The sequence below is a fragment of the Panthera leo genome, chromosome D3 (genome assembly GCF_018350215.1).
Source record: "Panthera leo isolate Ple1 chromosome D3, P.leo_Ple1_pat1.1, whole genome shotgun sequence".
NCBI lineage: Eukaryota > Metazoa > Chordata > Mammalia > Carnivora > Felidae > Panthera > Panthera leo.
This window is the reverse complement of record NC_056690.1, coordinates 87,779,887-87,805,675: the sequence shown is the minus strand read 5'-3', so window position 1 is coordinate 87,805,675 and position 25,789 is coordinate 87,779,887.

The window sequence follows — 25,789 nt, the reverse complement described above, 5'->3', positions numbered from 1 at the left end:
AGTGTATCCGCCCTGAGATGAGCATTCATAGACAGATAACTCTTCAAAATATAACAGTGGAAATCATATATTTTACCCACTTTCTGACCAGGTTTGGGTAATGGTGTTCCAATGGAGGCAGGAAGGAGCAAAGCACATTCCAGTTTCTAGAATGAGACTCTTGTGATTGGAAAGCAGAGAGAGGACAGGAAGTGGAAGCTTTTCCGGAGGGAGGATTGTGCTTGGAACATTCAAGGTTATTCAGGCCACACTCTGGAGAATGGATTAGAATGGATTGGAATTGGGGTGGAGGATAGAATATGTGCTAATCAGACAGGAGGCTATCACTTAATCCAGGTGAAAGATGACGGCCGATTAGAAGGCGATATTTGTCGTTGAAATGGAAGGAACGTGATGCAGGAGAGAGGCATGAACTGGACAGGACTGGGGACTGCTCAGTACAGGGTAGAGGTTGGTAAATGACGACTTACTGGCTTCTAACGTAGGCAACTTTTTGGATGTGGTGTCTTTGAAGAAAAAAATCAATTATTTCGTGTTTTTACATTAGGATATTGAAGATCTACTTAAGAAAGAGAAACAGGTGTAATATGAGAAACATAAAATAGAACAGCAAAACATTACCATTTTCCTGGACATTTTACTTCTACAAATGCTTCCTAAATGTGATTTTATTTTCCTGGAAACTGCATCGTATTTCGCGCTTTTGTTAACAAATCTCCTGCCAACGAAATGTATTCTTTGAAATTCATAGTATTTGCAGTTGGGCACTAAAATGTTATTAGGATTTCTTTACTTCAGGTATTGCTTTTTGAGATACAACTAGCCGAATTCATTATTTCATATCAGCTGCAGATGCATTCTTATTACTTCATAAAAATGTTAAATAACATCATTCCTAGGAATTAATTGCTTTAGATTATCTAAATTCTCTATCTCTTGGCATTAATTTTTCTAGTACCATAAAATAAATGATTTACAGTTTGACTCCTTTAAGAAAAATCTAATTTTCCAGTAGCAATTTATATGAATGATCTCATATTTACTTTAGAGTACATAAATATGATATGTATAACTATTACCATATTCAAATTCTTCTTCATTCAGTGTTTTTTCTTCAATTTTAAGGCAGTCGCTGTTCACTGAGGCCAGTCTGTGTTCATGATTTGCACAATTTTAATATCTACCTCTTCTCTGAAAACGTTTTTATGATGCTTGTGAATGAACATATTTCATGAACATTATAAGACCTTGAAGTATATATTATAGAACTTAGGGGGCACCTGAGTGGCTCAGTCACTTGAGCATCCGAGTTCAGCTCAGGTCCTCTGTCACCCTCTCTCTGCCCCTCCCCTGCTTGCGTTCTCTCAAAAATAAGTAAACATTTACTACAGAACTTAGCATATTACATAAATATTAATGATTCCAGAAATTAGGGGTCCAAATTATGTCTGTTTATTTAAATGCTGGCATATAATTAGATATTTTACCCCCAAATTTTTAAGAAAGCAATTTCACCAATATTTCTAGGTTTATCTTTTCATTCACTTGGTATTTATTGACTAACTCATGGTGATTATAGTATAATAAAATCTTGTTTTCTAAATTGTAAATGGATAGAGTTGACATATGAATAATATGGTTGATTTAAGTAGGGAAAAACCAATATATTAAAGAGTTTACTGATCTGATATACTAAGGCTATCTATGTTTTAATATCTAACTAAATTTAGATAGTCTAAAGTAAGGATGAAAACATCAGATACCCATGGTTCTGGGCAGATACAAGTTTGAAAGTCTATCGTTAATATATGTAACAGGAAATGAAGAAGAGACCATCGTAGTAAAATAGTAAGATTCCATCCTTCCTAAAATCATTAAAATTCAAGGAATAAATAAGAGCTTTACCACAGCCAATCAGAGGCCATCGAGGACAAATTTAGCCTCCTGGAAGGCTGTCCTATATCATCTTCATTGAAACTTGATGTAACACAGTAATTTTTATTTGTTTTATTGCTGCCATAATTGCTCCCCAATATAGATCTATATAATTCGTTTAAGAGAGGAGAAAGAAAAGTAACAAGCAGGTAAAAGTTGATCATTTAGTAGGAAGTTCTTTTGTTTTTAATCTAATTAATTTATTTATTTAGAGAGAGTGAGAGTGAGAGCAGGGGAGAGGAGCAGAGGGAGAGAAAGGGAATACCAAGATCTCACGACCCTGAGAACATAACCTGAGCCAAAATCAAGAGTCAGATGCTCAACCAACTGAGCCACCCAGGCACCCCTGGTCACTTGGCAGTAAATTCTGATCTGAAGTCACATTTAATTAATTTTGATGTACTGCCTGTTTGGGACTTCTGTAAATAATCACGCTATACCCAAATCAACTGACATACATTCTTTTCTGTTGGTTTCACATGCCAATGTCCATAGTCACATTTCTTACAGACATTCTTCCCCTTCTAGATTTCATTTAAATCGCCTTGAGCTCATCAGGCTTTCCTGGGAAAGTTGCACTCACCACTCCTTTCCTCCCTCTCCAAGCCATGGAAAGAATTTCATAGGTGTCAGCTTAATAAATTAAGATGTTTGAACAAAGCTCTTCTCATAAAGGCAAGTGTTAATCAATGATTGTATCTTAAAACACTTTTCAGTGTTCTCCTTTAGCTATTCAGTTGGGAAACAAATGAATCTTTTAACTCTGCTTACAAACCTGGCAATCACTTCTCAGCTCATGTAATTTCCTGTGAAATACAAATAACAAATAACAAAGAAATACTAATAGCATTCTGCTTCCAAACCTCTTCACCTAAGACAGTAGACTCATCACCAGCATTATCTAGTTCCTGTCGGTTTTACTAAATGCTTCACTGAACACCATTTTAGATTTCAATAGCATTTTCTGCCCTGCCTACTACCCAGCTGGAGATGCAATGCCGCTTAATTTAGCTTCTTTTTTTTGGGGGGGGGGGGTGCAACACCCCTGCCCCATGTACTAATTTTTCTATCAGTCTGATTTTCTTATATTCAGCTGTGGTGATATAACAACCCCAAAACTCATTGCCATGAAATAGCAATTTTTTTTTTCTTTCACTCATATCACATGGTCTTTGCAGGTCAGCTCTTATGCTCCTCTCTGTTTTATTCTTTACAGGGCACGGGATAAGTAGGCAATTGTTAATGAGGTTTGCCATTCTCCTGGTGGGAAGAAAGAAGGGCTAGCTCATAAAACTTCTTGGATAGGACATAAACCACTTCTCACATTTTATTTACCAATCTATGTCTCCCGGTCCAATCTCTGCTAATTGGTTAGGAGGTATCGTACCTGACAGAGAGGGACAGTGAATGTTTGGATACAATAAAATGTTTTAACACAGTGGCCTTTTGTGAGTGAACAGATTAAAGAATAAGTATAGGTAGGGAGATCTGTTAGCAGGTAATTGCAGTAATATTGGTACAAGATGCTGGTGGCTTAGACCAAGGTAACAGGAAAAGCAAGAAAAGGTCAGATTGAGGATATATGTCATGCAGAGCATACGAGGTGTTCCAAACAATTGGATAGAGGACAAGACAGATAAAGGATCAAGCTAATGTGAAATGTATAGCTTGAACTAGGATATAATTGCTGTCCACTGAGGGTGGAGAAGAAGACAGGATTGTGGGAGGAAGTGAGGAGAGAACACAGCGTGACCTGAGCATCTGGGCCTTAGATTTCGGGACAACGCTGTTGCGAATGGACCAACAATGTACAAGATGACTGGCGGTATTAATTTTTTTTTTATAATCTTTTATTTCATTTCATTTCATTTTTTGTAACCATATATTTTAAATAAAACCCAAGAGTGTGCCAGTAGATTTTTCCAGTCACATTCTATTGCATGGATGCAAGTATTACATATAGACATGGATTTCACTAGAAATGCAATTTTTGCCAAACTAATATAGCAAAAAAGAGAGGGATGCAAAAAACTCAAGCACACAAATGATGAAGTGAGTGTAATGCCTGACCATGAAGTATAAATAGGATAAGGACAGGGGTGAGTGCATCAACTGGGTAGGCACAGTAGAAAGCTAATAGAATTGAAAATTCCAATGGGCTAAAGAAAAAATTCTTCAAATTTGGGTACCAGCACCACAGACCTGGATCACATGGAATTGAGCTAATTGGAGAAGTAGCCCTTAGTTGTTACGAGAAGATCTATTTTTAAATTTTTTGAAGTCTATTTATTTATTTGAGAGACAGAGCATGAGTGAGAGACGGGCAGAGAGAGGGAGAGAGAGAATCCTAAGCAGGCTCTGCACTGTCAGCACAGAGCCTGACGTGGGGCTTGATCTCAGCAACCCTGAGATCATGACTTGAGCTGAAATCAAGAGTCGGATGCTTGACCGACTGAGCCACCCAGGCACCACTACCATAAGATCTTGGTCGTAATTAGGAGGAGTAGGATGAAGACAAAGTCACTGAAAGAGGACAGTTCAAGAAATCAATTGGCTTTTCTGTGTTCATGGCTTTTCCCCATCATGCCCTAGTCCACTGCACTCTGACTTGTAATTATTATTTAAATCGCCTTGACGAAAGCAATATTTCCAAATTGTTTAAATACATCTAAAAAATGCATGTGTCATCCTTTCGGCTTACATTTTCTTGCCTCTGTTCTGTGGCCACAAGAACATCTCTGGTTTAGCTGGAAAACTTGTGTAGGTTCAACTACTTATAGGAATGTGAAAGTGTATGGAAAACAGAAGGGTCATTCCCATCCTACACTAGCTGACCACAAACCCATCCCAAAGCCACTGAATCATGTGAAAGAATTCAGTCATATCAGTACAGCTGTCTGGCCAATGGGCAGCTAGCTGCAGGTCACATGAATGATCTCAAATGAGATTAGAAGAATCACACAGTAAAAAACATAAATTAATAAGAAATAATAGCTTTGTGGTAAAATGCTGAACTCAAGATATGTTTAATTATACTGCAATAGCTAACTAAAATATACGTGCATATTGAAATGTCTGAAAATTAAGACAAGTGTAGTAGTGGAGAACAGATAGTTGCTATATGAGCGCATGATAGTAAAATGGGAGGGAAGTGGGGGAAAAATCTGGGTGATCATAGGCCATTTGTGTTTTCTAACTGGCTTTACCGGAAAGGAAAGTAAATTTCCTCATGATAGGAGGTAGTTTTGAAGCTTGGAGCAAGGCTTGTCAAGGAGGTGAGGCTTCAACCTACCTACCTACAGAAACTGGGAGATGAGGACACTATCTTCCTTGATGATCTGTTTCAAAGGGAAGGTTCCCAGGTCCTTGAGAACAACATCTCTGGGGTGTGAAGCTAGCAAGAGGCTTTTAAAAAGCTTTACATCATAAAAAAGAGAGAGGATTCACAATTACAAGAGTTCTAAAGCATCATGTCTATACTATAGAAATAAAGACAATGAAAGAAAAACATTTCTATCAAGAAGATGGAGACGCACTTCTGATCAGGTCATCTGGATTCTGTAAGGGCCAGTGTGAGAGGGAGGTCAAGGGGTTTGTGGGTAAGACGCCTGTGTAAAGTCAGTCAAACCTTCAGGAGACATTAAGCCCCTTTTGGTCAGTGGGTATTTGTTCTGAGTTGCCTATGCTGGCCCAAATGTTCGAATTAAATCTTTATGTGCTTTGAGTTGAGCTAATGTTTCTGTCTTAAGTGAGATAAAATATTTATCACAGGAAGAAGGTATTATGGATGGAGGGTACTCTCTTGGGAACACACGCTACAAAATCCTTGAAAATTGAAAAACCAAATGGATAGATGTTTTCTCTACACACAAAATTAAAGGCTGACAACCAAAATCGAGGAGAGAGAAAGAGACAGAGACAGAGAGAAAAAGAAAATGTTTCCCGAAGCAAATTGACGTGGTGGGGTGTGTGTTTGCCTATCATCTCAGTTCAATCTATTAATGAATAGTCAATCCCTTTGAATTACTTGTGGTATCGCATTCCTCTAATGATATTTAATGATAATTTCACCCAAATGTACCTATTTATTCAATAATTATTTTATTCTTTCCCATTTTTATATTCCTTTTCTCCTCTTCCTCCCTCTTTTCATTTGTTTACAGTTCTACTTTTCTCCCTGAAAAAGTATGTTATCTTTGAATGAAAAATAACTGGTGTTGATTGATTGATATTTTCCCAGAAGCCTTCAAATACTGTGCTATAGTCTCTGAACCCAAGGGTAAATTATTTTCAACTGTTTTTCTAGGACACCAGTAAAAGTACACCGAGTAACACTCCTCTCTGCACACACCCGTGTTGTTACGTTTGCTCTTATGTCTTAAACCTTAGAACTCTTAATTACACTCAGAATATGACTCTATACCAACAAAATCATACACTTCACCATTTCTAACGTGAGTCAGAAATCTGACTTGAGTGTGGAAATAGGAGTCACTGCCAGACAGTGGCTGGGCTTCCAAATGGTAAATGGGGTATAAACACCATAAAACTTATAACCGTGTCTTGGTGAAAAGTGGGGTCCGGGATCCTAAAAGGAGGAGGCATTCTTAACCACACATTTAGCACAAAGGGAGCTGAGTACAGGCAATAACCATAGATGCCAAACATGCATAAGGTGTTGGAGATGGTGTGAGCCTGAAGATGTGAGGTCCACGTAGTAGAGATTTATCTGAACTTCAGATTTGTAAAAGTATCTCCTACCTGCTTAGGAATGAAGAGGCCAGCAAATAGGATGAGCTCGTTCAGAGAAAAAAACTTCAACACCGAAAGAGGCCTCGGGAAAAAAAACTGATGTCTTATAAAGACACACCAATCAATAATTTCTGGCAGAGAACATCCCAAGCTGAAAGGCTAAGTATCACAATAAGCGTCCCTTTCCAAGAAAAAGTAAGCATAGATTTCACGAGCTATGATCAATGTCGCAGAACTCAGAAGCTTATTATTAGAACTTATTTTACTGAGAACTGTTGAGGAAGAAAGATGATTCCGTAGTTCCATATACAAATTAATTTATTTCAAAAAGAAAGCTTTTATATAAATTAACACATTTCTTGGGGAACAAACAATGTAACTATTTTATGTTTCAGAAAACTCCCTGCCCTCACAAAAAGAAAGATTAAAGTATTTATTTTCACTTTACAATGCAGTGTATTTTAACAGTTATTTTGTGTATAGCCAAATATGTGCCATTGTATGAGTTCGTTAATCTGGGACCAAGAACCACTTATTACAAAACATACCTTTTCTACAGAATCCTTAACACAGAGATTTTCTTGTCAGTGAAGACAGCTGCTTTTATGGGATAGATTCCACAAAAGTGCAGTGATGGGAAAAGAGCTAAGGGAAAGGTAGGGTCAAGACAGTGACACTTTGCAGACCACAGATGATGATTCCTATGCACGTTCACCGGTTTTCAGCCTAAGGGTGTGAATTAAGATCCTAGACTCTCACTTCCTTATAGCCAGGGATTCTGGCGAGTCACATGAGTTTATATCATGGTCTCTATTTAAACTGAATCGAATGAGGGGTGCCTGGGTGGCTCAGTCAGTTAAGTTCTGGCTCCTGATTTCAGCTCAGGTCACGATCTCATGGTTCGTGAGTTCGAGCCCCTCGTCGGGCTCTGTGCTGACAATGTGAAGTCTGCTGGGGATTCTCTCTCTCCCCCTCTCTCTGTTCCCTCCGCTGCTCATGCTCTCTCTCCCAAAATAAATTTAAAAAATTAACAAGAAAATAAATTGAATTGAATGAAACTGGAAAAATCATACATCTTCATTACAAATGGATTTGAAGTTCGAGTATCACATAAACCAGTGTAAAGGAAGCTGGAAAATTATCCACTTGCAGGCCTCAAAAGGTAAAGAATAAACTGAGGGCATAAGGCTGAAAATAAATAATTTTAGGAAAATAATATGTTCTGTTGTAAAAGAAAAACATTGTATAGTGTCCAACAGATACTTAAATAAGCAAAAATACTTCCTATGATTTAGAGTATTTGATATTTACAAGAAAATAGAAATTCAACAGCATGTTGATGAGAATGGCAATACACTTGAGGGAAAAAGCATAGACTACCCAGTAAGTCAGAGACATTGTTCTGTGTAAAATGTCTTAAAATCCTATCCCATAATACAATGATTGTTTCTTTTAATAGTTAATCTGGAACTATATATTAAATCAAAATGTATTAATGTCGTTCTGTCTCATCACCAACTGTTACTTGCTTCTGATAAAAGCAAGTAGATCTACCATATGTGAACAAATTATCAAGCAAAGTAGCGTTTAAGCAAAGAGCGTTACTAGAGGTAAATGGAATCATCACTTCATGATGAAAAGTTAAATTCATAGAAAAGACACAGCAAGTTTAAACTTATATGACCCTTATATGTTATATGTTATATTAACATAACCTTTTTGATAATAGTATGCTCAAACACAAAATGGGAGTAAAGCCATAGAAATATAAAATGTAAAAATAATACATTTGATATACTACATATACATATAGTATTATTGTAGCCATCTATAAACACTTACGCAATAGAACATAAAAGAAATCACCATAGGGTATTTTTTTTAAATTTTTTGATGATTACTATTTTCAGAGAGAGATGGAGGCAGAGCATGAGTTGAGGAGGGGCACAGAGAGAGGGTGACACAGAATCCAAAGCAGGCTCCAGGCTCTGAGCTATCAGCACAGAGCCTGACAGGGGGCTTGAACCCACGAACCACGAGATCATGACCTGAGCCGAAGGCAGCCGCTTAACCAACTGAGCCACCCAGGCACCCCTGAAATCATTATAGGTTTCAAAGGATTAGTTTTATGCAGACCAAAGAAACTAGGAATCAATTTAAAATATATATTAAAAAATACAAGGCAGTAAGTTAAGAAATGAAACCAAAAAAAAAATGAAAAGAGGAGCTATAAACATTACACATCAACATATTTAGAATTGAGAAAAATGAATATAAATATGAAGGATACAGCTAAAACAGTTTGATTTATACTATAACATTTATAATTGCATTGAAAAACATGGCTGAAAAATTGGTGAACCAAGAAGTTACAGAATTTAGATAAAAAACAAAACAAAACAAAACAAATGAATCCAATGACCACATAAGGTAGAATATACCAGGAAAGACAGTAAATTCAAAGTATATAAACGATGCCAATGCCAATCCTGCTTAACACACTGATGAGAATGACAAAACTATCATGAGATTTATGAGGGAAAAAAGGGCAGATATAAACAAGAGCATGAATGAAAATGGGGCATTATATCAGAAGCTGTCAATGATGAAAAATAATGAGATGCTATAATACTTTATGCCAATAAGTCGAAACTCTTAGAAGAAATGTAAAAAAGATAAGAAATAGAACTCTCTGCATTTGTTAACAACAAAAACAAAAACCCAAAAAACAAACCCCCCAAAAAGTGATCCTCTCCCCATTCAAGATATAGGATCAGTAAATACTCCCTTTAAAGAAAGCTCATTAAGGTGATTTTCAAATCAGTTTTACAGCAAGTTTACAAGAAATTCTCCTAGTCATATAGAAATACTCCCTAAAAAGAGAAAAAGAAGACTTGCATAAGTGAGGCTACCATATTTTGATGTCAATATGGCGGGAGAGTGGTAGAAGAAGAAAGACAAATTGCAGGCCGGTCTTCCTCACGGACACCTGCACGGATACGTGCAGCACACATCTAGGTAGCACACGTTAATCACATTGGGTATATCTCAGCGACATGCTGGCTTAAGAGTTGAAAACAATTTAATATATAATTTAGTACATTAAGAGATGAAAGAGAAGGCAATCTGATTATGCGTAAATGCAGAAATAATACAGAATAAGATACATTTAATTTTTATTTAAAAACATTCTTAGCAATTACAAATAAAAGGAAATTACTGGTATCTACAGATTTTATTTACATCTTTTACCCTGTAAACAAGTTGATAAAACATTTGTAAAGTTAGTCAGTTAGTATTGCGTGTAGTTATAAATCAGTGTCACAAAACATGGGTAAGTTCTGGTTGAGACAATTACAAAATTATATTGAAATATGTTAAAAAGTATAAATCGATGGGAGCATATGCCAGCTTCATAAATAAGGAGATAAGGAGACACAACACATAGAGATTATCAATATTCCTTAACTGATCTATAAATTCAACATAAATTCAAAAATTTTGTGGTAAAGTTTGACAAAAATGCATCCAACGGAAAAAAGAACAGAAATAACCAACATATAACTGAAAAAGAATAAGGAAGATCTTCCCTAATAGATATCAATAATAATTCTGAAGTTACATCTATTAAGACTGAGACAGAGAAAAACTGAAAGAGAATAAGGAGCTTATAAAGACATCAAGAATATATGGGGATTAGATTTCTGATAAAACATGCATAGTGGATTCCATCCGACTTAATAAAGTATCAAAATAGAAAGCAATTTAATACTTCTGAAATTCAATTTCTTCTGTCAAGCTAAAAATACAGAAATTAATACAACTTTTGCCAATAATAGCAAGCAGTAAGATGCCAATTCTTGATGACATTCCTGTCTATTTACCACCTATGTTTTTCTAGATCGATAGATACATGGATAAGTTCATCAAATATAAGTGATGGTTATTTTAAGAAGATAAATTCTATATATTTTTTAATTGTTTCTTCTGCAATTATTGTTTCATAAGTGAACATGTGTGCTGTTTTTCCAAGTTTGATGTTAATAATCTTTTAAACCATTATAAAAATTAATACTATTAAGTAGCCTTGCATTGAACACCAAAATAAGGCTCAGTTGTTTTAATTTTCTAATAACAATACACAATTTGCATTTGAGTAATATAATAATTGAGTGGATAAATATTAAAGTTATTTTTGTTGATAGTTGGTTGATATTAGTTGGTATCTTTCTAACTCATTCCTCCTCTGTTGCATTTCATTTTATTTTATTTTTTTTATTAAAAATTTTTTTTTAACCTTTATTTATTTTTGAGACAGAGAGAGACAGAGCATGAATGGGGGAGGGTCAGAGAGAGGGAGACACAGAATCTGAAACAGGCTCCGGGCTCTGAGCTGGCAGCACAGAGCCCGATGCGGGGCTCGAACTCACGGACTGTGAGATCATGACCTGAGCTGAAGTCAGACGCTTAACTGACTGAGCCACCCAGGCGCCCCCTCCTCTGTTGCATTTTAACAGACGCTCTCTAATATATCGCTGTTGAAAAATTATCTACACTTAGATATTGGATGATAAACGTACTCCTTTCTAGGGCACACCAGAAAATGATAAAAATCCTTCAAGAATTTAAAAAAGGTAGCCTTTATACCAGAAATAGGGCAATGATATTTAAACGATGTGGCAAAACGCCAAGGAGATATTTTAGGCACTGGATGTTCACACTATATTTTAGTATATATTTTTTAATCGAATCTAGGTTTGTAAATACATTTTAAAATTGATGTCCTTGCATAATAGGTCCTATATATTAATTGAAGGGCTTTTATTATGAGCCAAAAAGGAAGAACAATAAAGGAATTCATTTAGCTGGATCTAACTAGTTATTAAAGGCATTCAGAGTATGTTCCCAATAATATGATAGTAGGGGGAGGGTCAGAGAGAGGGAGACACAGAATCTGAAACAGGCTCCAGGCTCTGAGCAGTCAACACAGAGCCTGACGCAGGGCTCGAACTCAGGGACCGCAAGATCATGACCTGAGCCGAAGTCTGCCGCTTAACCGACTGAGCCACCCAGGCGCCCCAACAAACCCTCAGATCTTAATACTACAACTAACATGCTGGAGATACCTATATCTATATTGATATTGATATAGATATATCAAATATATATAGAGATACATATCTGATTGGATACATATACTATATAGATCTATACAGTAGCAGATATAGTAGTAGCATAGATCTTGTATATTGTATGTATATAGACATATCAGATATATGTAGATATATATCCAACTACAGAATCATATATATCAGACATATACAGATATATAAATAGATATGCCTATATCTCTAGAATCAGTAATCAAACGAATGCTTGTAATAAGTCATCTTTATTAATCAACTTTATTTTCAGAACAATTTTAGATTACAGAAAAGATATGAGATAATACAGAGAGTCTTCAAATACCCCATGCAACATTCCACAGTACTAACATCTTACATTAGCATGGTGCAGTTGTTATAGTAAATGAACTTGTATTGATACAGTGATAGTAAGTCAAGCCCACATTTATTTTTTCATATTACCCTAGTTTGTATCTATTGTGTTTTTCTGTTACAGGATCTTAGGGTAGGACATTACACTTAGCCATCATGTCTCTTGAGGTTCCTCTTGGCTGTGATGGTTAGGTATTTCATTCATTCGTATGTTTGCTTGTTTATTTGTTTATGTTTTCGAGAGAGAGTCTGTGAATAGGGGAAGGTCAGAGAGAGACAGAGAGACAGAGAGACAGACAGAGAGAGAGAGAGAGAGAGAGAGAGAGAAACTTAGGCAGGCTCCATGATTAGTGCAGAGCGCATGGAGGGGCTTGATATTATGACCTGAGCAGAAATCAAGAGTTGATCACTCAACCGACTGAGCCACCCAGGTGCGTTAAGATTTTATTTTTTAAGTAATCTCTACATCCAACATAGGGCTCAAGCTCACATCCCCAAGATCAAGAGTTGCATGCTTCACCTACTGAGCCAACAGGCACCCTAGGTCTTTCTTATTTTTAATGATATTGACAGTTTTTAGGATGCTGGTTAGGTACTTCTCTATTGAAATTAATCTATATTTTTCTTATTATTAGACTAGAATTACAGGCTTGAGGAGGAAGTCCATATCGATAAAGTGCCATTTTCATCACATGATATCAAGGGTACATATTATCAACATGGCTAACTGCTGTTGACATTGACCATGACTACTTGGTTGAAGTAGATATTGTCAAGTCTCCCCTCCTAAAGTTACTTTTATCCTATTGCGTACTGTACTCTTTGTAAGGAAGTCCTCATGCACACCCCACACTTAAGGTGTTAGGAATTAGGCTCCACATCCTTAAGAGCGGAGTATCTACACCAATTATGTAGAATTTTTCTGCATGGGAGATTTGTCTGTTATCACTCATTTATACATTTATTTAACCATTATTGACAACTGTGAACTCAGATATTTATTTTATACTGAGGATAATAATCCTATGCTATGTTATTTATTCGTCTTTGCTTATATTTCCCCAGTTTTGTCACTTGGGGCTCTTTCAATTGGCTCCAGTGTCACTTTTATATAACCCATCATTTTTTGTCTGGGGGGAGCGTCTTCTTACTTTCTGACATTTACAGGATGCTCCAGGTTCATCGCGTATATTTCCTGCCATACTTCTAGAATCAGCCATTTCTAAAAGGAGCTCTGGTACTTTTATTGAAAATGGTATCAGAAACCAAGACCTGGGATCTAGGTCTCAAGTTAAAATGCAGGCACACAGGACTAAGGGGATCCCTAATCCAATTTGATTGATGTCCTTATAAGCAGAAGCAATATGTATGCACCGAGAGAAGAAAGCAATGTGACAACAGAGGCAGAGATCGGAACGATGCAGTCTAGAAGCTAAGGAGTGCCAAGGATTTTTGACAAATGCTAGAAAAAGGCAAGAGTGGAGTGTTCTTTTTGGTTTCAGAGGCAGCATAGCCCTGCCCACATTTTAGATTAGGACTTCTATTTTCAAGTATGTGAGACAATAAATATCTTTAAAAAAATAATATCTTTTCTTTAGTGACCCAGTTTGTGATATTTTGTTTTGATACTTCTAGTTTGTGAATCTTAGAAAGCCAACCCATGTAATACCACTGCTTCTCACTAATAGAGCACGAGTAGAACCAAAAGATATATGTGTGCATACTATCTATACCATGTACACACACATGCATTTCTACCCGTTCCCATATTTCCATATGAAACTAAGCATGGGTTCATACTGTTGTTTCCAACTCCTGTCAATCATTACATGGATCATTCTAGTCTCCTCCCCTTGTTCATCTATAACCTTCTGCACCAACAGTGAGACACCTCGTTCCCACCATCTGCCATCTATTTCCTTTATCATTCAATCCATTATACATGTAGAGCAGAATCAGATTTGTTAACCAATTCTCCCACGGAAATTGTTATCAACTAGAAGACAGTGCTTATTCACCATTCATTTTCTCTTCAGCTTTAACAGATACCACTTGTTCAAAGTTATTTAGGTCAACAGTTTACTCCATCCCCTTCAAGTGAGGTTGTATTTTTTACAGTTATACATTTGTTATACAGTTAGATTTTTTATTACCTTCCTCATTCCCAGATTTTTCTGACCGTCTAAATATATTTTTTAATTGCATATACTAAGGTTCACTATTTGTGCTGTGAAATTCAAATTTTGGCAAATGTGGCAATTAAATGTTTGGTCAACACAAAGTATCATGTATTCACAAATAGAGTATCTCACAGGGTAGTTTCACCACCTTGAGTGTCTCTTTTTTGAATCTTTGCCCCAAGCTATATGTAAATATAAATATTTCATTTTACTTTTAGATTCAGGATATGCCATCAGAGTAATTGGTTTTTAATCTTGTATTTACACCAGTATTTCCTTTATTCTTCATGCAGTGATAAATTTAATAAAATGTACTAAACGTGAAAAAAAGAGGCGTTTTAAACATCTTTTGTTGGAGAAATAAAGATGCAATATTAAATTGCAATTTACTATGATTTGATCTAGGCAGAAAGTATAAAAGATTTACTTCTGATAAAAATAATTATTTTGCTCAAAAAGTTAATGAGATTTATTAACATGTAGATTAAGCAGGTGAGCAGAATATTTCCATGATAAAAGTTATAAGAGTTATTCTGCATAACATTTACAAATGCCGAAAAAAATTTACAATGGCTGGATAACATAATAGAGGTAGTATTTTTTTTTCTTCACTCATGAAAATTCAGTACACCTCTTGAATGCTTGCTTTGCTCCACGTATGCTTTCCAATGTAAAAGATCAAGTATAAATACAATACTCCTTATAGTAAGAGGAAACAGACAATTTCCCATAAGGAAACTTCACTTAGTGATAAGAACCATAAAGGTGATATAGAATGATATAGAATGGAAGGTAGGAGAGGACATTATTGGCTTAGACGAGCAGGGTAGATCTCTCTAAAGGTTGTCACTCTTGACATAAGACTTAAAAATCAATGTCAAAGCAGCAAGGCAAAATCTGGGAGGAAGCAAATCTAGGTTAAAACACAAATCTGGAAATGTGTGAAACAACATTTGTGTATTTGTGTTCTAGAAATGAAAGGATACCAGTGTCACTGGCAAGCTCTAAATGAGTAGAGTCCATCTTTGCAGGGACACGGGACACGGATGTAGAACCAGATCATGGAGCCCTCTTGTATTTCTTCTACATCATTTTGTTTGTTTGTTTGTTAGACAGAGACTGTACACAAATGGAGAGAGGGGCAGAGAGAAATACAGAGAGAGAGAGAGAGAGAGAGAGAGAGAGAGAGAGAATCCCAAGCAGTCTCCTCACTCACACAAAGCCCTATGGAGTGGAGTTCGATTGCATGACTTGGGCCGAAATCAAGAGTCAGATGCTTAACTGACTAAGCCACCCAGGTTCCCTCTTCTACATCATTAATCTCATTAATATTTATCCATTCATATTTTACTTCATACCTTACACATTTTGATGACTAATTCTGTGCTTACGCTTTACTATTGACCATTAACAAAACAAGCCACTTTCTCCTTAGTCATGATTCTAAACGTGCCATATCATGTTTTATTTAAAGCAATAAAACCTCAAGTTGATTATATCTGAGCATGCATGAATAACATTTCTTGAAATTTAGAGTAACATTTTTTTGAAAAAAAAAAGTTTTGCGCATAGTGCATAATCTTAAAGAAATGAATACACGTTTATGGACTTGCCTTCTACTATGTTCAGGTTAGAGCCTCTGAGGGATACTGGCCACCCTCTAAAGCAGGATGCCCTCCCTGGCTGTGTTACTGTTGCTGGGGTTCACAGCAAATTCCATGCATAAAGTACACAGAGGGCTTTCCATGTATCTATTCTACAGAAAAAGGCAAAAAGGAAGAAAGTCCATGGATAAAAGTAGTATCCAAGCATGAGCAGGCAGGATCTAGTTGCTATGTGCAAAGGGGAAATTGTCTAGCTTGCTGTTGACTGTCCTAAGCTGTGTTTATAGTAGAGTAGCAAACTGGCAAGGCTATTTAAAAACAAATTTAATTTTTGTATAGTAATATTTTGGTAACAACAATCATTATTCTCCAAACTACCTTACGTAGCTCTTCAAGAGAAAAAGAAAAGAATTGAATATAGATTTATATGTTGATCTTTTTTTATTTTAAGAAAGCTCACCTTAATATATAGTTAATTATATTTCGTTTTTAAGTAAAAACACATCGAGATAATAATTATAATAGCTCTTCATATTGATGTGCATAAGTAATTAAAACAATTTTTTTGACATTTATTTATTTTTGAGAGACATAGAGAGGCAGAGTATGAGCAGGGGAGGGGCAGAGAAAGAGGGAGACACAGAATTCGAAGCAGGCTGCAGGCTCTTTGCTGTCAGCACAGAGCCCAATGGGGGGCCCGAACTTACAAACCGAGAGATCATGACCTGAGCCAAAGTCGGACGCTCAACCGACTGAGCCACCCAGGCGCCCCAGTATTTTTTTTTTAAATATAGATCTCTGGAAATGCCCCACATCTACTCAAACAATCTTCAGATGTGGTTCTTCACAAAAACTGACTTTTTAATACGTTTCATAAGTGATTCTGGTGTACAGAGATGCCTTTAATCCATAGATTTTATGCCCTTTCAGGGAAAAAGTCTATATGATCTACTAACATCTCATCAATTAGATGACAAAATTATAATTCATCAAGACTTAAAAATGTAAAGTGTTTAAATATAGGAACAATACTAATATTGTATCCCACTCAAGAGTCAGGTTCTTGGTGGGTCTCAGTGCTGACATATGTTCACTGTGGAAATGTGAAAAAGTTGATATTGCAAATAAATAGTTCAAATGAATTGGTTCGTGACTTTTTATTAATGTTGTTCCCAAAAGTACACAACTAAGGGAAGCTTTCTTAGTCAATGGGAACCAAAAAAGGGAGGTGTGATTCTTTCCTTATTTCATCAATCATCAACTTATAAGATCACTGTAATTCAGAGCATTTTATTGTAACTTGGAGAAGGGTTATTTTTCTTTACAACTTTACTAAATATCCTACCGGGAGAGACACGGCAGAGCAGTTCAAATTATGGAGCTGTTCCTGTAAAGTGTTTACTCTGCCACACACTAGGCATAGGATGTAAGACACATTCCTTGATCTACAAGGCATCATCTTTTCCCCATGTAAATTTTTGATAATAAAAATAAATCACGTCGTAGAGGAAAATCAAGCACATTTGTTGATGCTTAGGTCTCTAATTAGCAAGAAGTCACTAAATATTAGCCTCTGACATAATAATTAGTGCTTGGGGGTGCCTGGGTGGCTTAGTCAGTTAAGCATCCGACTTCAGCTCAGGTCATGATTTCACAGTTTGTGAGTTTGGGCCCCACATCGGGTTCTCTGCTGTCAGCACAGAGCCCACTTTAGATCATCTGCCCCCCTCTTCCCCTGTCCCTACTCTGCTCGTGTGCTCTTTCTCTCAAATATAAACATTAAAAAATAATTAGTGTTTGTAAATTGATTGGAAAATGTGATCACATGTGCCATCAAGAGACTTGAGTGTGATATTGGATTTAACAGAAAGATATAAAAAGTTATTAAGCAAACCAAAAGGAAATCTGCTGTGGTAAAGAGTACATTATGGAAAATGTGCAGAGAATTTCAGTAAGCATTGAACAAAATGGGATTCAGAAACAGAAGGTAAAGGAGTTTAAGACCTTAGAATATTAGGTAAAAAAATTAAAACAGTATATTTCTAATTCCATGGATGGAAAATGTTTATATTCCACAAAGTTTACAATACTAGAATGAAGAAAGAAGGTAATAACAAGGAAGGAAAAGCATGGTTAAAATAAGATGTTTTAGGACAATCCCTCAAAGGAAATAGTAATAGACACAGGAGAATAAAATACTCTTTACATAAGAAAATTATTAATAAATGTTGATATTTGTGATACAATAATTGCAGACATGCAGAACAATCATTGCATGGCTTATACTAAATCTTTGTCTTCCTATAGCATATGTAGTTATTACTAATAACTGCACTGTAAATTTATGGCAACAATGACGTATGGGGAGAGGATGGATAGGAAAAATGTGAACAAGTAATAATAGACACTCAAAAGCTTCAATGAATTTCAAATGACTATTTCTTAATCTGAACCATGGAAATCTTCAGACATTTGTCTCAATCACTCTAATGAAATTAACAATTATATTGTTTAAAAAAATGGCAACTCACTTGGCATATATCTATGTGCACTTTTATTTTTTTTTTAATTTTTTTTAACGTTTATTTATTTTTGAGACAGAGAGAGACAGAGCATGAACAGGGGAGGGTCAGAGAGAGAGAGGGAGACACAGAATCTGAAACAGGCTCCAGGCTGTGAGCTGTCAGCACAGAGCCCAACGCGGAGCTTGAACTCACGAACTGCAAGATCATGACCTGAGCCGAAGTCGGACATCCGACCGACTGAGCCACCCAGGTGCCCCTATGTGCACTTTTAAAGAGTGTATACTATTTCACTTGGTGTCATTTCCCATGTCAATCAGGAAAATTTTGTTATTGATGTTTGCGTCTTCTCTAGCCTTGCAAAATTTCTCTATCCTTTATCTATCATTTCCTGAGACAATACTATTAAAATATCTGAAAGTGATTATAGATTTATCTTGTAGATTTATCTATTTCTGTGTTAATTCTGCTGCGTTTTTGCTTGATGGTTTTTGGTGCTCTGTTATCTGTTGCATATATGTTTAAGATTGTTACATATTCATAGGACATTGCTAATTTCATTGTTATACCATCCATTTCTCTGTGAAAATGGCCTTTGACTTTTTTTTTTAAATTATTTTCATGTTTATTTATTTTTGAGAGACAGACAGAGGGTGAGCAGGGGAGGGTCAGAGAGAGAGAGGGAGACACAGAACCTGAAGCAGGCTCAAGGCTCTGGGATGTCAGCTCAGAGCCCGATGTGCAGCTCAAACTCACTAACGGTGAGATCAGGACCTGAGCCGAAGTCGAATGCTTAACCAACTGAGTCACCCAGGTGCCCCCAAAATTGTCTTCCTCTTCAAGTCTAATTTATCTAATGTTATAACCACATCAGTTTCCTTATGATTACTGGGTGCATAGTACTCATTCCCCAACCCCCGGTTCTTTCAAAGCATATACTTTCTTGTTTCATATTACTCTAATAAACAGAGTGTAGTATGGTTTTCTCCTTCATACAGGCTGAAAAACTTTGTCATTTAATTTAAATGCTCATTCAATTTATGCTCAACTAAATTTTTGGTTATTAAATTATCATGTTGCTATTTGTTTTCTACTTTCCTGGATTGTTCTCTTGTTCTTCCTGTATCTTGTGTTTTTGGTTAGCTAAATATGATTAGTGTCCAATTTGTTTCCTCTATGGGTTTCTTATCTACATCTTATTGGTCCAGTAGTCGTTGTTCTAGGCTAACAATATGGGTTGATTGCTTATCATGGTTTATTTTGAATCTTTTTTGTGTCTTGTCAAATTTCACATTAAACATTATAAAATTCTTGACTTCAACCTTCCCCTGCATTCTTTATAATTGATACTTTTTATTTCCTACCTGAAAGTTCCTAATTTTAACATTCCCACTTTCTAAGCATAATATCTTAGGATGACATAAATCTATTTACTTGTCCTTTTTTTTGTGATTTTTAATATAGTATATATCAACATATGTTATAAATGTCATCTTACAGTTTCATCATTTTTCATTGAAGTCTTTTTCCTTTTTCACAAATTTTAAAAATAATAGTTTTTTATATATGCCAATTTATTTTTGTTTGTATATATACTTGTATATACAAACATATATATATATATATATATATATATATATATATATATATATATATATACAAATTCATCTGTGTGTGTGTGTGTGTGTGTGTATTTGCTCTAAACTATTTTTCCTTGATTCATCTCATATGTAAATCTTATACACAGGTCTGTAAGTCACTATTTTTATCCTGGGATTTGTGCCCCTCCTACTCCTCCACCCCTCACCCCTGTTACTCAGATTGCATAATTTCTACTCATCTGCCTTTAAATTTACAGGCTTTCTTTTATGCCGTCTCCACTCAGGTAAATTTTTATTTAAATTATTTTACTTTTAGTCTAGAATTTCCATTTGGTTTATTGTTTTATTTTATTTTATTTTGTTTTGTTTTATTTTATATTTATCTGGTTTCTTTATCTGTTCATTTGTTAAAATAATTTTATTTCCTTGATTTTTATAATTTTTTAATGTTTATTTATTTTTGAGAGAGAGATACAGAGTGAGAGTGGGAGAGGGGCAAAGAGAGAGGGAGACACAGAATCTGAAGCAGGTTCCAGGCTCTGAGCTGTCAGCACAGAGCCAGCTGTAGGGCTCACACTTGCAGACCATGAGATGGTGACCTGAGCCAAAGTCAGATGCCTAACCAACTGAACCACCAGGGGCCCCTCCTCGATTTTTAAAATAAATCTATTTAAAACTTGTAGTCTAAGTTCAACATCTAAAGCATAGTGGGCATGATTTCCTCTTATCACTGGTTTAACATAAATTGCATGTTTTAAATTTGCATGTCTAATGATGTTAGATGAAATACTGAACATTCTAAGTTACATTTTATAGATATCTCACATTGTGTTTCATCCTCAAAGAGAGAATCTTCACTCTTGAGGAATTCAGTTACCGTTTGAATGATTTGAAATTTGTAAATGGTTAGGGTAAATCAAAGAAAACCCAGAGAGATCTTTCCTGAGCTGGTCTAACTTAGCAAGACAAAAATCATATGGTGTCACCCTCCAGGTCCTAACAGAATTCTCTAATCTAAGATAGGATGGTTCTAGAATAATTATATTATAGTGTAGCAATTCTCAAAATGTAGTCTGCTGCACTCCAATACGCTTTCAAGATATCTGTTAGTTTAAGCTATTTTCATGAATATAATATGTGGGATTTTTCTTTTTTAGCCTTTTAGCATGTTGACATTTATAAAGATGGCCCTTAAGCATTGGCTGATAAATCTGCTGATGTCTTCTCAGAAATCAAAACAGTGGCACTAAACTGTGCTAGTAAGTATATATTCTTCAGCTTTCCATATCTACATTAACTTTTACTTGTGAGTACACTGATCAGTCAGTAAAGTTACTGATTTATTAAATCCTGTAACTTTGAGCATACTTTTGAATATCCGGCATGAGAAAATACAAAGGATAGTGCTGAATACTGAAGAATGATAGGTTTTTGGAGAAAATCTTTTGGATACTGAGTTTGAAGCTTAACCAGGCACTTCTTAAATTTTTTAATTGGAACATCATTATGACTTAAAGTGGCTGAAAGACAAATTATATTTAGTCAGACAAGTAGTTTGTAGAGTTTCCCAAAAATTAACAAAGTGAGCCCGTGCTGTCACTCCAAAGAAAATAATAGGCAATATTTGTTTTTCCTTATATCATTTGAGATAGTTGAAGAAAAGAGAGAATTTTTGAAAACTTTCATCTTCAACTAGAGGATTGACAAAACTAAGTGTTCTCATGAGATCCATACAGCTTTTAGAATTGTGAGTTTCTACAGTGTATAATGAAATATATCAACATTTGAAAGAGCTCCATCACTCATTGAACCCAAGTGGACAATGCCTACTTAATGTTACAAAACCATATGTATGGAAAGGATCCATTCATTGATATGATCCCAGCTTCTCCTTCACAACTAGTCATAAGAACAACCAATATTTTATTTGAAATGTAGAAAGGATATCCAAAATTATCAGAAAAATAGATTAATATTTCTCCTTTTAAAACCACACATGTATGTGAAGCCATATTTTCCCTCAGATAAGTCTATCAAACTTATCAAACATATCAGACCAAATAAAGAAGGCAGACATAAGAATACAACTAACTTCTTTTAGGCTAGTTATTTAAGTCATTTGCAAAAATGTGAAATACCACTTTTCTCAATACACTTTGGTTTGTTTTGGAAAATATCATTATTTTCATAAAATTATATTGTTTACATTTCTTTTTAGTGTATTATTATTGCTATTTTAAATGGATTAATAAGTAAACATCCCTGAAATTTTTCAGTTTTAATTTTGAATATGGCAACCCTTTACACCTCAGGTGTATGCTGAGGTGTAAATGAAATGTTAATGAGCATCCCTTCACTGAAAACCAACATGCACTGACAAGGTGCTTCACCAATCCTGCTCAATTTGAAATGTCTCCACTCTGTTCTGATCCTTGTATCAGGTGCTATGTGATGAGTTCTAGGAGGTTGTACCAGCTTATTTAAAACCCAGCCTGCAGCCAAGAACTGATGGGTAATCCCCCTCTACGTGGCTTCCTTTTCTGCACAGCTAACTCCTCTCCAGTGACCACCATACATACTCCCACTGCTTCAGTTGACCCAAACTTTGATCTCTGCCTCCTCAGCTCAGCAAGATTCCTATGCTCTGTTCATATTCCACTTTTCTGCTCTCTCTTCACCCTGGGTCGGAAGTGGTTCTGAGGCAGAGAACTGAGTGAAATTCTTCCAAGTGGTGCTGACATGAGCTAATATTAGCCACTGGCTAAAACCCAGTACACCATCTATCTTGCCTAGTTTTACAGTTTATTTTGGTGAGAGGAACTGCCCGATGCCTTTAGCAGAAATCAAAACTTTTTCATTTAAAAGTTTATGCCTGGTGCATAGCCTCATTCTTGGCACATTATATTCTGAGAATCCATTATCAAATAATACATGTATATATGTATGAATAAACACATAGATAAACAAACAAAAGAGATGGCCAAGTGCCCGTATTTAGAAATGAAATCATTTCTCTTGGTCTTAAATTATGACTATCTCTCTCAAACTACAAAGGAGCAATGAGGGGGGGATTGACGAGACCAAAGGGTTCAAGTTGCTTTTTCATAATTGCTTTTTCTTAATTAAGATAATAACTTTCATACATTAAAATTCATTTTAAAATCTAGGCCTCTGGATTGTAACTAACTCATACAGTATTGTAACCACCAATACAGTCAATACATAGATATTTTCATAATCAAGTTTCCTCATGACCTTTTATAGTCATTGCCTCTCTGTGCCCAGATCCTAAAAAACATTGATCTATTTTCTGTCCTTCCTTTTTTGTCTTTTCAAAACCTAATATAAATGAATCAAACAGTCTCTGATCATTTTATTCTAGTGCTTTTTCTCAGCATATTGCATGTAGTATTTATGTTGTATCAGTGGCTTGATCTTTTTATTAGTATTATTCCACTGTACAGATGGATCCCAGTTAGTTAATAATACAAATGGAAGGATATTTGGCTTGTTTCTTTTTGTGGGAGACTATGTATGGAAAGCTAAAACATAAAGCTATGATTTTTGTGTGTGTGAACATATGCTTTAATCTCCCATGATTAAATATCTGGAAGTGGAAGTGCTGGGTCACATGGCAAGTATATACTTAGAGTTCTAAGAAATTTCCAAACTGCTTTTCAAATTGGCTAGATCCTTTTGTGTCCCTAACAGCTTCTTTTAAGAGTTCAGTTACCCTTCATACTTTATAGCATTTTTATCATCAGATTTTTAATTTACATATTTATTGTGTGTAAAGTAGTGTCTAGTTCTGGCTTTAATTAGCATTTTACTTTCTCTTCCCCTTTCCAAGTTGTTTAAGCCCTCCCACAGGAAGAAGATCCGGAAAGGGGCTTTATGCTCTTCTTTGAGCAGTGGGTGATACCCTCCTGCAGGCTTCTAACCCTTCATTCTCCTGCCCTTTTTCCAACCTTTCCTGGAAATGCATCCCCGCTACTGTAGAAAAGAACCCATGATTGTGTACAAGCTCCCTTTGTGTCTACAGATTCAAGAAGATCTATCCACTCAAACTATATCACACTTAATCTTTAGTGATTTGTCTTAAAAATTAGCTAAATAAATTTTTAAAAAGCAAGTGAAACATGGGCGCCTGGGTGGCTTGGTTGGTTAAGTGTCTGACTTTGGCTCAGGTCATGATTTCACAGTTTGTGGGTTTGAGCCCCACGTTGGACTCAGTGCAAACAGCTCAGAGCCTGGAACCTACTTCAGATTCTGTGTTTCCCTCTCTCTCTGCCCTACCCCACTCATGATCTCTCTCTCAAAAATAAGTAAACATTAAAAAATTATTTAAAAAGGCAAGTGAAACTTTGTTAATAGGAATTAAGGACCTGAAAATGAAGGGATATACTATGTTCATGGATTGGTTGTCTTGAGAGCATTAGGATGCCCCTTATCAATTTGTACTATAGGTTCCATACTATTCTTATAAAATACCAGATTTATACATTAAATTTGACAAAATTATTCTAAAATGCATTTGGGAATGTAATATACATACAATACATATAATAGTAGAAGCATTTTTGAAATGGATGAGTAAGGTTGAAAGAAGTATAATATAAAATGTCAAAACATACAGAAATAGACCTAAATATATACTGTTACTTGATTTTCAGAAAAAGGGTCCATGCATTACAATTGGAAATTGAATATCACTTTAAGATATAGAAAAACAAAATTATATCTTATGGAAAAAAAAAAGAACCTGTATTTATAGCATAAGGGAAAAAAATCAACTGGAGAAGGAGCACAGACCCAAATATAAAAACTAAAACTCTATGACTTGTAGAGAAAAATACAGTAGAATATTTTTAAACACCTTAAAGTAGTCAAATATTTCTTAAACAATACACAGAAGTCACAGATAACAAAGAGAAGGTGGAATTTTATAAAAATTTATGCTGTTCAACTAAGGCACTGTGAATTAGGATCTGTGTCCAGAACATATAAAGAGCATTAACAAATCAGTACATAGGATGCAGACAACCTAATGTGGGGGGTGGGGGCAAGGAGCCAGAGACTTGAATGGTCACTTCAGAAATGAGACTATCCAAGGGGTATGTACATGAAAATACATTCAAGACTATCACTCATCAAGGAAATAGAAACGGCAACTGTAAGGAGATCATTGTGCTCCCATCACATGGTTAAGGTTGTAAGTGATGGAGACAAAAAAGCAACTGGAATTCTCAGACACTGATTGTAGGAGTTAAAACGGTATGCCATGTTTAGAACACTGTGTAGCAGTTGTTAATAATGTTATATGTAATATATATATGTTACATATATATGATAAAGTGTATATACACACACACACACATATATATATATATATATATATATATATATATATATATATATCTCCCTAACATTTCACTCCTACTACTCCTAAGTACTACAAACATGAAAAAAATTATTTCCAAATTGATTGCACACAAATATTGCATACAAATATCCATGGCAGCTGTGTTAATAGCTAAAAGCCAGAAAAAAAATTGCTCATAGATAAACATTTTACACATTCATAAACTATTCTAAAATGTTTTATAGTTAAACTTTAGGAAAGTCCTGATTAATGCACATTTTTGCAGTAAAACTGTTGTAAAATAGTGGCTTTGATACAAAGCATGAACAGTAGGG